This window comes from Rhipicephalus sanguineus, chromosome 3 (assembly GCF_013339695.2).
Source record: "Rhipicephalus sanguineus isolate Rsan-2018 chromosome 3, BIME_Rsan_1.4, whole genome shotgun sequence".
Lineage (NCBI taxonomy): Eukaryota > Metazoa > Arthropoda > Arachnida > Ixodida > Ixodidae > Rhipicephalus > Rhipicephalus sanguineus.
In genome coordinates, this window is record NC_051178.1 from 49,156,025 (window position 1) to 49,169,331 (window position 13,307).

Below are 13,307 nucleotides of genomic sequence, written 5' to 3' on the forward strand. Positions count from 1 at the left end.
TCGAAACGTGCCGGCGATGCGAGAAAACGGGCCCCGACTGACATCGCGGCATTATTGTCGCGGAGAGCTTGCCCCGGCCCTCCTACTCGGCCATGGAAGGTGTCCGGTGTTATTTCATTTGGCTGCGACAGGCTGGCGCTCCCCTCCTTTCAGTTGCCGGTTGCCTGGCTAACAAAGCATGATGCAACACCTCCACGAAACGGATATCGCTCAGCGTGTATCTTAAAGGGCCCCTAAACCAACCAGACGTCGAAATTTACTTGTGGTGTTGTAGTAGTGCACGAGTCTTCCACAATCACGTATTTCGAATGCGATGCCGTAATAGCGCAGTTACACGCATTTGATGATTCAAAAGAGGCCCTTGCTCGCTTCCCTCTTTCCTCTGCTACGTTCCGTTCATCGGCTGGTCTCTCCTCCTAGCCCATTGCTCCTCCTCGCCGTGCGAGGAGGAAAACCGGCGAGCACACGCACCTGCGAGCAGACAGACATGTTCTTTTTGTGGATGACATGAACAGACGCGAATGATGACGTCACGGCCAACGTTGGGGATACCGAAAGGCCTGGAGAGAACTAGGGATTGTTCCTTGGAATTTCGCGCCCACGCCCCGTAGCGCAGCCGCGTTCGGCATTGTTGACCGTGGTTGCATTCTTAACTCGATGCATGCGTTTACTTGAAATGTTAAAAAAAAATATTGGAGGTTGTTTAGGGGCCACAAAATGACGGGAGCTATATAGAACTGACATTTTCCAACGTAAGAAATAAGAGTTAGTTCCGCGGCGTCGAACGTCAACACGAACTGAGTGCATATTGCGAGAAAAAACGTTAATATTAAAAAAACCAAGATGCTGAGGTTAAAGATGTTAACATCAAATCAAACAAAAACAACATGAGTTCACAGAGCGAGCGAAACAAGAAGAGACTCGCACATATGTAAAAACACACGATTCCAGTGTGTCATCGAGGATGCAAGTTCCGTTTATTGCAAACGTCATTAAGTGCAAGTCCGGCGCGGATCAAGTCGATGCACTAGAGGCCATGATAGAAGGTTTTTATAAAGTGAGCGCCAGCTGCATTGGTACGTGACGACGATGATGTATTATGCATAAAATACGCTCTGGAACGGCTAAGCATAGGGGTAATAGAACATCGTATCCATGTCCAGGACGAACAACTCGCGCCACGTGATACCGTCGTTCTTTTCGTCTTGTCAATCATGCATTTGTTGACTGCGAATAATTGTTACTGTTACGTAGGGATATAATGAAGATTATATGCTACGGATAACGTGTGCGTGCGACCTTCAGCTGATATTCAAGTGATATCGATAAACGATAATTCTACATTTCAAATGAGCATTTACCAGCTTTCTTTCTCTTCATAATATCGTTCACTATCACTGAAACGCCTCCCATGCAAAAGGCCGTGTTCCATATGCAGCATGTCTAAATAAATGAATAAATAAATAAATAACCGACACCAGCTCATGCGTATACATATGAGGAACTCACGGCGATTTGGAAACGCCGGTTTGGAGCAAACGTTCGGGGTTTTGCCTCGTTTTCCTGAACGGCATAGGCGAACACACAGAAAAGAAAAATAGGAAGGAAGGTAGCGGATGACGCTCACCTGCACGATGCGACGACGAGTGGGCCGGCGATGGTGAGCCTCGACGGCAGCTGCTTTCGATCTCGGGCGAACACGAAGACGCCCCGCGTTGCATTGGCAGACAGCGACGCGGTCACGGACACCACGCGGACACCGGCCTCCAGTGGGCGCCGCCATCTGCGAGAGAGGACGAGAGAAAGACACCGTCGCTCATATGGCCCCTGCAAAATCCATTGTTTAGCATCGCAGTGTACGGGGTAGGACACGGCGCCCAACGACGCTTCCTAGTGCGACCCGCATCTTTCCTATCTATGAATATCCACTTGTGCACCGTGGTTCGGTTGAGTAAGGTGATTGTGTTTGCATTTTAAGGCGAAAGCCTTAGGTGCCTCATCAAACGCGAAAATTGACCGCAGTCCCTCGTCGGCGGCGTCAACACGAGTGATGCGAAAAATCATCATCACGTGTTGACGTCATTATATGACGTTGTTGTGACATCACATAACGTGATACCTCAATTTGTTTTGCATTGCTTCCGTGATCGGCTCACCTTTGACCAGGTCACGATGTGACGTCCCATAACGTGACGTCACATCGTCACTTGGTCAAAGGTAAGCAGATCCCGGAGGCAGTGCAAAACAAGGCGCGGTGCAGACAGCTTACAATGCCGCCGATCCTGAAGACACTGCAAAACCACGTTAGTTGCAGAAAGCTTTCGGAAGGTGGCGCGGGAGGTTCAATTCGTCGACTTAGAAGAAAAAGAAGATGATGGTTTTCTCATTCGAGTCGACTGAGGCGGATGCATAATGGACCCTGTGAGCTTTTATAATTTTTTCATCTCTTTACCATTTGCATAATATATTAGATGTGTTGCGTTATGCTATTATTTTTATATGTTATTATTGCTATATTGTACATTTTATTTTAGCATTGTATCATAGAAATGTAATTGAACTAATTCGACTTTGTATCTACATCCCCCTGCAGTAATGCCACTACGGCGTTGAAGGAATTTCGTAAAAGAATGATAAGTCAGCAGTAAAGCAACAAGAACATTGGGAAAGCGTGTTTACTTAGTGGCGAAATTCAGCCGATAAACAGTAATGTCGTCTTCCTTGTTCATCCTATTTATTTAGTGACAGCGAAGCCGTTCTAGCTCGGCGGAAGGATACAATAACTTTAGTATCCTTCCGATGCAGCGGTACACGCCACTCAAATATCAACACTGCGTCTGAAGGGGAGAGAATTCAAGAAAGCTAGCCCTCCGCCATGCCTCTTATAAGCGTACCGTCCGCGCGTATCGCCACGCAGAAAGAAAGTGCTCTCAGCGACGCAACAGTCAAAGGCAGCAGGGCGGACACACAGGCGAGGGTTCACGCACGAAAGTGAGAGTACAGGAGGAGCAGCGGCGAGCCCTCCACCCTGCTACTAACGCGCGCGCGTGCGTTTTGCACGCACGGTCGGGCACGTTGAAAAACCGCATTGCGCCGCCATAAAGCTGGAATTTCGCTCGGCACGGCGGCGGCCGGCTTTGTTAAAACTTGTCCCGCGGGGGAAATGATGCGAACGCTCTCTCTCTCGCTCACCCTCCTTTCTTCACTACACCACTGGCTTTTCTCTAACGCCACGCGGTCAAGAAGAAGCAGAAGCAAGCAGAAAAGAAAAGATTACAAGTGCGGCACTTCAGTCACTGTCGCGTGTTGGCCCGCAAAGCGAGCGCGCCATGCGGGAAAGCTGAGCTCGCGGTGAACGCAATCAGCGAAGTTTCTGCGTGTTGGAAGGAGGAGGAGGGTCAGCGCGGTGGCGTAACTTCGGAGAGGGCGCGGGGCGTTATGAAAAGGAAGCCGATGGGCACACAAGGTGCCTCACTCGGTTCTCTCTCTCTCTCCTTCATTACTCTGCTCCTCCTCTCAACGTTTCCTCGTCGTAATTCCTTGTTTGGCCTTCTCATTTCCTTCGCGAACGTCGCTCGTTACACACACGGAGCGCTCGGGCAGAGTTTTCGAGGAGCGGGAAAATTTTTCTAGTCCTTGTGGTGTTATTTATTTCCGTAACTTTGTAGTTTTTAGCGCGACGCGTTGGGAAATGGGACAAAAATATACGGTAAGACGGAGGCAATGAGACGGAAGCTTAAATTTTAGGCAGTTAGCGCCCTGCGTGATATGTGTGCATCGGTAATTTGATTGAGTAAACTGAAGGGACACGATTCTCTTTCGCGAAAAGGACAACCTCTTCGTATCAGTGCGAGAACACGCAATGTAAAGCGGAAGTCGCTTGTTGCTACATTCCGGTGAAGGGTATAGAGCGTGCTTACTACTACAATGGTACAAGGAAAATGAAGGTTCCGACGGCAGCACACCGTAAAACGTTTTAATTTTTCACTGGAGTGACTACGAATCCTTATTCCTTATATTTTTCAGGGAAACAGACACATAAATAAACATGAATGGATGGATCGATTCATTCGTTCGCTTATAATGAAATGCGGATTTCTTCTTCTGCTGCTTCATATTGCATTGTTCAATTGCCTTCAGAGTACAAGTTCTCGTCATCTCTCTGCTTTCTATTTTTTTTTTGTTCACCTTTCTACCTCAGTGGAGGGCAGCAAACAGGATATTTGACAATTTAACTTCCAGTTCACCTCCTATCATTTCGTACCTTTCACTTCTCCCTTCGTAGGCCATCACCCGAAATTCTGCATAGTGATCTCTAACAGCGTGCTCCCTCTATAAACCACAACCACTTTCGGACGTCACCTAAGTGCATAAGACCGCGTACAGGATGCCAAGATCTCCATAGATGCGCCACGCTGGACATTACGTCACGTAAAAGTGAAACTGATCCACCCGTAGCGCGGCTTGTCGCTATTACGTGACTTCCAAGCTGCGTTAAAAAATATATCTGGAGTCGAAACGACGATAAGATTTCGAGGCGCACCGTAGTTGGGTATTCCGGATTAATTTTGACTACCTGAAGTTCATTAACGTGCACCTGAACCAGACTGTTTTTTGGACTGCGGCGGCCCTGGCCGGGAATCAAGCCCGTGACATCAAGCTTAGCGGCTCTGCGCCTTAGCAGCTAAGCTAGCACGGCGGCTTCCAAGCCACGCCGAAGCGCTGCCGCAGTGTGCTTGGCAGCATGACCTCAGCCCTGCGGCGCATCCGCGGCGTTGGGGCGGCGCTGCAAATGAGGATACGGCGAAAGCAGCAATCAGCTCGCTCCATCCGCGGCGCCGCCACCACGCAGCGATCCGCGCCATGCGGCAAAAACATCTCCCTGGCTATTCGAACAGGAACTGTGTACGTACGCTCGCAGTTTCGGTTTGAGCCGTTTTGCGAACGGAAGCTTCGTGAGCGGCGGCACTGCTGGCGATGGCGGTCGGGAGGCTGTGCCCCCACTGCCATGCACCGTAGTTTACTTATGAACGTTGTCGATCAAAAAGTAAATATCATGCATATCTGAGGTGCAACATCATTAGGTAAGTATCAGATGGCGTGTTCCTTTAATAGAAAATGCATACATACGTAATTTTAAGGACCCAAGTTTCTTAAGCTGCGCTGAAATTTGCCTTCCTCCGTGCCCTCCACACGAGCTCATTGCTGTGTTTCGGTTTCGGTTCTGTATTACACTGTACGAATGCCATGGGTTGGTGTTGAAAAACTTTAGATTTGAGAAGGCCAAGAAGGTGAAAAAAAAATATTTAAAAAATGAAAAAGCAGCGTTGTGGGCGGCCTTCAGGCTGCCGGTTGTGGGCGCCGCTCTGGCATTCCTGTTTTACCCAGGCGACGTGTAATTAAAAGAGTGTGTGGAGAGTACTCCTTGAGTGCGGACGTTTCTTCTGCTTCAGTGCTTCGCACCAAACCGCGTGTTCGGGCTGGCTGGCGTCCCCACCGGTCGCGTTGGTCACCGCCGGTCTTCGCCTGCTGCTGCGCCGGGACTACCAGCACGCAACACAGCACTCATGTTTCCCGACGTATTGCCAGATGGCGTCCATATCTCACACAGCGCCTCTTCTATCGTCTTTACACGACATTTGCAGCGAAGCACGCAGATACGCGGCCAATTTTTGATTGTTTGTTTGTTTGCTTGTTTTTGTTTTTGTCCAATTCATGCAACCTTATCGGTTGATGTTGTGGCTGATGACGATGAAGAATTATGGCAGAGCCCTTTGTAATGGGTTGGAAGCATTCAACAACCCTCTCGTTGCGCAATTCGCATTGTGTGACGCCTGGTTACATAATTCGCGTTGTGTGACGCTTGGTTGTTATTTTACTCTTCTACCACGCTACATTACATATGTTAATGTGGTTCCTTCTCGACATGAAGCCTGTATAGGGTCTTTTTGCAACGCAATGCAATGAGTGACACTTCAGAAGTACAAGCAAGAAGACATATATATATATATATATATATATATATATATATATATATATATATATATATATATATATATATATATATATATATATATATATATGTGTGTGTGTGTGTGTGTGTGTGTGTGTGTGTGTGTGACGCTACGAATGAGACGGGCCGTGGCTCATACGCCATACTTTTATTCCATTCTCGCGCCACCTCTTCCTCGTCGGCTTCTCCTGCCATGGCTTCATGTGGCACACGTATATATATATATATATATATATATATATATATATATATATATATATATATATATATATATATATATATATATATATATATATATATATATATATATATATATATATATATATATATGACAATAACAGGCAAACGAAAAAGCTGAATACTCATTTAACTCATTAATTACGAACTTGTGCAGGCTTTAGCTGCTCCTGATTTGCTTATTACATATCCGAGCGGCGCTCGTTGAAGAACTGTTCTATAATGGCGAATTTGAGATCAAGTACTTCCATAGATTCTTCCATAGTTTAGATTCCTTAAATTACGTTCATTTACCATTCATTACGCTCGAACATAACAGGAGCGCTGTGAGAAAGCCTCTCTCGTTCAAAGCCTATGTCTCGTATTTCAAGTAAATTCAGGACATAAGCCGCATATTTGGCTTTGTTTTTCGAAAACGCATGGCACACGCAATTAACTGTTTGAATCATGCATACCTCGTAAATCTTGTACCCTTCTTTTAAAAATATAATTGGTGAGCATAAAATATTACAAGGGAACACACGAGCGATGGAATGGAGCCTTTAAGGGATAATGGGACGAATGTGTACGTTTAACGGATGAAAAAAAAATAAAACAAAATGTCACCGGGCGAACGAAAGAAACAATTTACGAGCACTTAAAATAAATATAAGTCCACTATACAAATGAGGAAACAGAATAATGTAGCAAATAAATGGAGATGTTCTCTTTAAAAATATATATTGTGTTGAATGTAGGAATAGAAACGCAACGCATTCGCTCGAGCATAAGCTACTTTCGCTGGCGCCAGTACGCAGGTAGATTGAAGAAATGCATCATCAATGACAAAATCTTTGCTGAGGTTATGCGACTCTTTTAGCGGCACTGTTATCCCTAAAGGCATTCTTAGCCTTTACTTCTAGTGGCCGTTTTCCGCCTCATTGGGGCCTCTTTAAGCGAGACTACAAAGGTCTTTCGGGTGAAAAAGGGAGCCACTCGGTAACGGAGGAGATCGGCACGTAACTACGCGACGCGAAGGCCTTGCCACGCGAGGTACACGTATACAAACTCGTCAGACGCGCGCCGGCTTCCTAATTAACGCCGCACAAAAGCAAGAGGGCAGGCGACCGAAAACCAACGCTGCCGCGACCAACGGTGCAAGACAACGCCCGAGCAGGTGAGGGCTACAGAGAGGAGCGATAGAGAAGAGAGCCTAGAGCGCGGGTGTACACAGCGATTTTGAGAGAAACAATTACCGACGACCCCATGAAACTTTCAGGGCACTCGCTCGTGTAGTAGGTACTACAGCGTTGGAAGCAGCGCGCAAGAGTCGATAGAGAGAGACCGGAAAGAAAGCCCGAGACAACGAGGAGAGGCTTAACGGCGCTAGGGCACGTCCGCGCTGCACACGCGGTAAGTGCGAGCGCCAGAGGCCGAGGCTCAAAGCCGAGAGAGCTTGCGCCGAGCTGGTAACGTGACGAGACGCTTTTTCGGGAAGTACCGGCCTACTTACCTGCCTTGGAAGCACCACGCTCTGCACACGGCAGTAGGACGACGCTGCTTTCTGTTGGCCTTCTTCCGCCTCGGCGAACAAGAGGGTCTCTCTTACAAGGGCGCCATACACGCGCTGTCCTCACGCTCAATCAATAATTTACCGTTAGTCGGTGGCGGCGCGCTTTCTAATGGAAGACACCGGGCTCACGCCGAAGTTGGCACGTGATGGCGAAGTGGAAGGGCGGAGGGGGCTGGGAGCCTATGTTGACGCTGCTGCGAAGAACGAGCAGGCCGGATGAGAAGTCGGTGTCTTCAGCGAGAGGCTAGAGGGACGCGAAACAACGCCGGCAAGGAGCGCAAAAGTGCGGGCGCCAAGAGGAGCCTTTGCAGAGTTCGTTACTTCCGGTTCGTCCGCTCCGTGTAGCACGCTTCGTTTCGCCGCCGCGCGACAGTCGATGGCCCTCGGCAAGCGACGACGACCCTCCTGCACGCGCTGCGCTGCACGAGCACAAAGGACAGCTGCTCCTTTGTTTGCAAGTGAGCGCGCCGCCTTGGTCGTTAGCGCATCTCACTTCTTGGCGAAGGAGATCGGAGGGAAGCGTCGCCGACGACTAGAGACACAAGTGAGCCGAAAAGCAACGCCATCCTGTTTCCGCGCTGCCGTGAGTTCTTCATCGACAACGCAAAGCTCAACCCTCAAAGCGCGTGATGCACTCTTCCGAAGAGTATACACACTAGAGCACTGCACGGGCCGATTTTTCCGGCCCGGGCCCGGCCCGGCCCGAAAACGCCATGCTCCAGCCCGCCCGAGCCCGGCCCGGTGTTCTTAAATGTGGCCCGTACCCGGCCCGGGCCCGAAAGGTTTGGGCCCGGCCCGGCCCGGCCCGGCCCGTTTCAGCTACTTATGCCTTGAGCATAAAGGAGACACTGTCCAAACTTTGGTGATTGTGAAGATACCTGCCGCACACCAGATATTATCTAGAGATTGTTTAAGGAACTTCTTTCAGTGTCACGACTTTCATTGGTACTGTGTATACTTTCAGTTAATTACGCCCGTAACGCTTTTGCGAAATAATTGCAGGGCAATATAAAATATAATTGGAGTCATGGCTGGCTGTTTTATGTACGCACGCAGTGCTAACCACACAATCTTATTTTTGCATTTGAAAGAACGACTACAAAATATAATACCTTCATAAAGTGGAGAAAAACGCATGGCAGAAATTTTTAGGTTGAGTCTACATCAACTGCATACGAGCTAGGGCTGTTGAGTAAAAGTAGCAAGTCTCCTGCAAACTTTATCTATTGCACAATGCAATGAAAAATTGGGGGACGCTTAAGCTTCGCTTTTAAGAGTTGAACGCGATAGCGATATCCTGCCACTAGTGCGCACTTCGAACACAACGAGTGTTTAACAGAATGCGCGCAATAAGGTGTGTGCCTTATGTAATGGGTAGCATGCTTTAAACCAGGAGCAATTAAGCGCGAGAACCTTTTTCGAAGCTGCGATGCACCCACTACGTGGTCTTAAGGGAATACGCGCAGTAATGTGTGTTTCTTTTGTAATGGGTGGCTGTCTTTAAGCCACCAAGTCGTTATGATATTGACGTGGTGCGACGCCCGATGGCAATGTATGCTTGTACCACGCAATAATAACTGCGATATTACATCTCGTACTGTGACACCTGTATACAGGACGCGTATTTTTGGGAAGCATAAAAGTTACTTTCGGTGCAGCTCCAAGCAGAGGCGTGGCTGTGTGGTAGAACACCTGCTTGCCACGCAGACGGCCTGGGTTCGATTCTCACTCGGGCCCAACATTTTTATTTTATTTGCAGCTTTTTCGATTTTTCGGTCACGGACAAGATGATGATTTTTCGCTCACAACCAACGGTGCCGGCGCCGACGCCGACGGCGGAATTTCTGCGATACGAGCTCTTTAACGCTATCGCGTTAAAACAAAACGTGCTCTAGCTGCTTCTGGGAGGAATACGCCAGGCTGGGCAGCGTTACATAAATTAAAGCTGTCGTGTTGACGCCTCGGCAGGCAACTGCACCCAACCTACACTACGTTTTCGCGTTCAAAACAACAAGGTTCTTTGTCCCACCCTTCTTCCCCGAGTCACCGCCACCGCCACTCGGGGAAACGAGTGTCTCTATGGTCTGGCGCATCACCACTAGTAATGGGAAAATCAACAACGGCATTTGCCCTGGGTTAAGAGTCGCTCCGCATCTTGCACTTAAAATGCACGAAAAAGAGCTCACAAGTCGTGTTGACCAGTCTACGGGCATCCGAGCGTAGCTGCATACTCGGAATGTTTCCCTAGATACCGCACATCTTATATACACTAATCTAGGCAGTTTACCGTTGCTTTCCTTACACGGTACCCAAGAACGTCTTTCACTCACTATAATGGCGGAAGCTTATATTAGGCGCTTCTTGAAATCCAGAGTAGCATACCGATGGAGCAAAATTGTAGACGTCTTGTACTGTGCAATTTCTGTGCACGCCAATCCACTCCAGGTGGTTTAAATTACCCGGAGCCCTCAACGACGGCGTCTCATATATAGCCTGGGTCGCTTCGGGAAGTTAAACCGCACAAAACAACAAAAAACAAAGCCGCACAACGTACACACGCAATTATACCTATACGTATGAGACCCGGGCCTAATACGGGCCTGGCTCAGGCCCGAGCCCGACCCGAGCCCGAAGATCAAGGGCCCGAGCCCGGCCCGGGCCCGATCCAAGAACCCCTTACCCGGCTCGGCCCGGCCCGCGGGCCGGGCCGGGCCCGGGCTTTCGGGCCGGCCCGGGCCCGTGCAGTGCTTTAATACACACGCAGCACTGAGCAATGCCACGCAGGTAAGCTAACTCTAGTTGCTCCTTCATACGGAAATATACATAGCGCATCTGCCCATGTCGGTGCAGTTTCGTACCAGTGTTTGTTCCTACTTCGCAGAATTGCTTTTTACGCACGACTACGTTATTCCAACTAGCCCCAAAGCAAGCTTTAACATTCGACAGCAGAGCCTGGAAAACGCCTTTGCTGAGTGCTGGTTCCTTGTAATTTACATCGGCACACAAACTTTTCTATACTCGGCGACAACTTTTGGCACAGGAGCGAAGGCTATGGAGGCGGGGCTTCTGCTCATTCGTTTTGCTCCGCAAGTAATACGGCAGCTTGCGGCTGATTTCGGTTTTGCTCGCTCGCATCGTTAACGCGTTTAGAAAATTATACACACGAAAAATGCGAATTGTTCAGTGTACATTTTAGTGTCATATTACGAGTGTATTTTTCTTGGAGAACATTAACACCGCGTTTGCGACCGCACACTGAACAACGCCATGTTTACCATGGAAAACGGGCGCGCTGAAAAGCGGTGCTGTCTAAGAAATGGAAAGAAAAGACAGGCATTCTTGTAAAGTGAAAAATAACTGTGTTTTATCTGCGACTTCCGGCAACTGTTTCAGTCTCATAATAAATAAAGCAGCATTTCTCTCAGCAAGGCCAATGATAAAATTATCAGTAAACTTAAGTACTTTTCATTGGCTCGAAGTAGGCATGCGATCCGGTTCTGTAGCTTCCACATTGCCGTCAAGAAAAGTTGTCGCCCCGAGTATATTGCAGCTCCTACACCTTGCACAACGCACTTAGGCAGACGTTCGTACGCGGAAAAAATCCGTGCACGTAGACATATGCATACAGCGCGTACGCTGACACAACTCGCATGAAAAAACATCGATAATCGCGCAGACAAACCGCCATCTTCGCGAGGACGACACAAGGCGTCGCGGAACGCAGAAGCCGCGGAGACCCGTTGCTTGTGTTGGCATCGGTCCAAGAATGCCGACGGCACGTGTTCAGTCACAGCTAGTGGTTCCCCGCAGTATGCAGACCCCTCTCCCAACTCGTCCTTCCCAAGGTGCATCAGTGCACGCACCATCGCTATCCGCGAATCAAAACTGATTTCCCTCGGCCAAACAGCGTAACGCAGGCGACTAAAGTTAGCTGCCCCTGCACCAAGCTACCAGCGCCGTTGAAGCCTCGGCGTCCCAACGTGGTGCACGCATGGCAGTCGCGGACGCTTTTTATGACGAAATTTGATTGGCAGAGGCGGTACGCCGCTCGAAAGTCGCCGTCGTCGCCAGCCGTCCGTGGCCGCTTGGTGAACGGTATTTTTAGCCGCATGAGGCGCGCGCACATCGAGGCACCTAAGCCGCATCCGGGGGCGCTCGCATCAAGAAGCGGCGGAGGGTTGAAAAATACCGAAACAACTCGGCGACACTTCAACGCGGCATGCATATTGGGTCGGGCGGCGGCGAGTGGAAAGAAACCATAACGGCGCTGCCTTCATGGCTGAGCGCAACCACGTGTTTCTGTCTGTGGTAAAACCTATCTGTTCGCTTGGAGCGGGAAGGGGTAATCTTTTTTTTCTGATTATTTAAAAAATATTTTTACCTCGATATAATGTCTCTCTCTCTCTCTCTGCAATATGTATAGATCAAATCACTTCCAAGTTTATTTCAACATACAAATGATGGTGAGGACCGCAGACAAAAAGGCAGCCAGGCCATGGGCCCGCTTTACAGGCAACGACAATGGATGAACAGCGTTCAACACAATAGAAAAGTAGGATACCCACAATAATAACGGGGGAACCACTATGAGGATAAGTATGAGGAAGAAAGGAAAGGAGGGAAGAGGAGAGGCAGGGATGCCAACCAGTCTCGGACAACTGGTATGCTACTCAACTACGAGGAAATATCAGGAAAAAAATGAAGCATATATATGTAACATACATAATGAGTGGTCTCAGAGAAACAGCTAGTCATGAGTACATGACAAAGACTCGAGAAAAGTCACAAAATATACAGCACTATAAGCATAAAGCGTTGGCATATATATACGTATATATATATATATGTTATGAAGCGTCTGTCTTCGGTTGCCGAAAAATATATAGGAAAAAGGTATACGCCTCTAAAAAACTGTTTATTTTTCCACGTTTCGATCGGAGACCGATCTTCAACAGGAAGAAATTTACCAAGATTTTAGAGGCGTATACCTTTTTGCTATATATATACATATACATTAGAGAGAGGGGATTCGAGAGTACTATAGCGTGTACACACAAGCTATAGGCTGTCTAAAGCCCTACTTTGCGCTCCCGTGATGCCTCTTCGTGTCTGCCTCATCATGCCAGCTTTGGCTTTTTGCATTGCCCGCGTCAGCAGTGACACGCCGGTTCTCCACGCGACGGGGAGCTCTCCCCTCGCTGGCCGTCAAGCATGCAGGATTCGCGCCGCCAGGGCGTGACGCCCTCGCTAGCAGTCCACGCGTGGAAGACGACGCGATGACAATAACAAGAAGCGCCGCCGTGCATAAATACACAGGCACGCAGCAGCGCTGCATGACGGCGGGCGCGGAAGAAGAGAAAAGAAGAACAGTGTTCGAAGCCTTCAACGCCTTCATCTCATCTACGAGCGGAGAAGCAGGAATTAGCTCGATCGAGCGGCGCTAATTCCGAGAAGTAGCCCCGAATGCGAGCCTCTTTGAGCAAGAAGCACATGCACACGCCGTGG

General features: G+C 48.8%; 1 protein-coding gene across 1 annotated transcript in view; it reads right to left on the bottom strand.

Annotated features, from left to right (window-relative positions):
• Positions 1 to 13,307, bottom strand: part of LOC119385456 (uncharacterized) — a 529,083-nt gene that overhangs the window by 398,812 nt on the left and 116,964 nt on the right. The window contains exon 2 of the mRNA XM_049413202.1: positions 1,628 to 1,783. The gene's annotated coding sequence lies outside the window, so the exon portion shown is untranslated. The remainder of the gene's footprint in view (positions 1 to 1,627; positions 1,784 to 13,307) is intronic.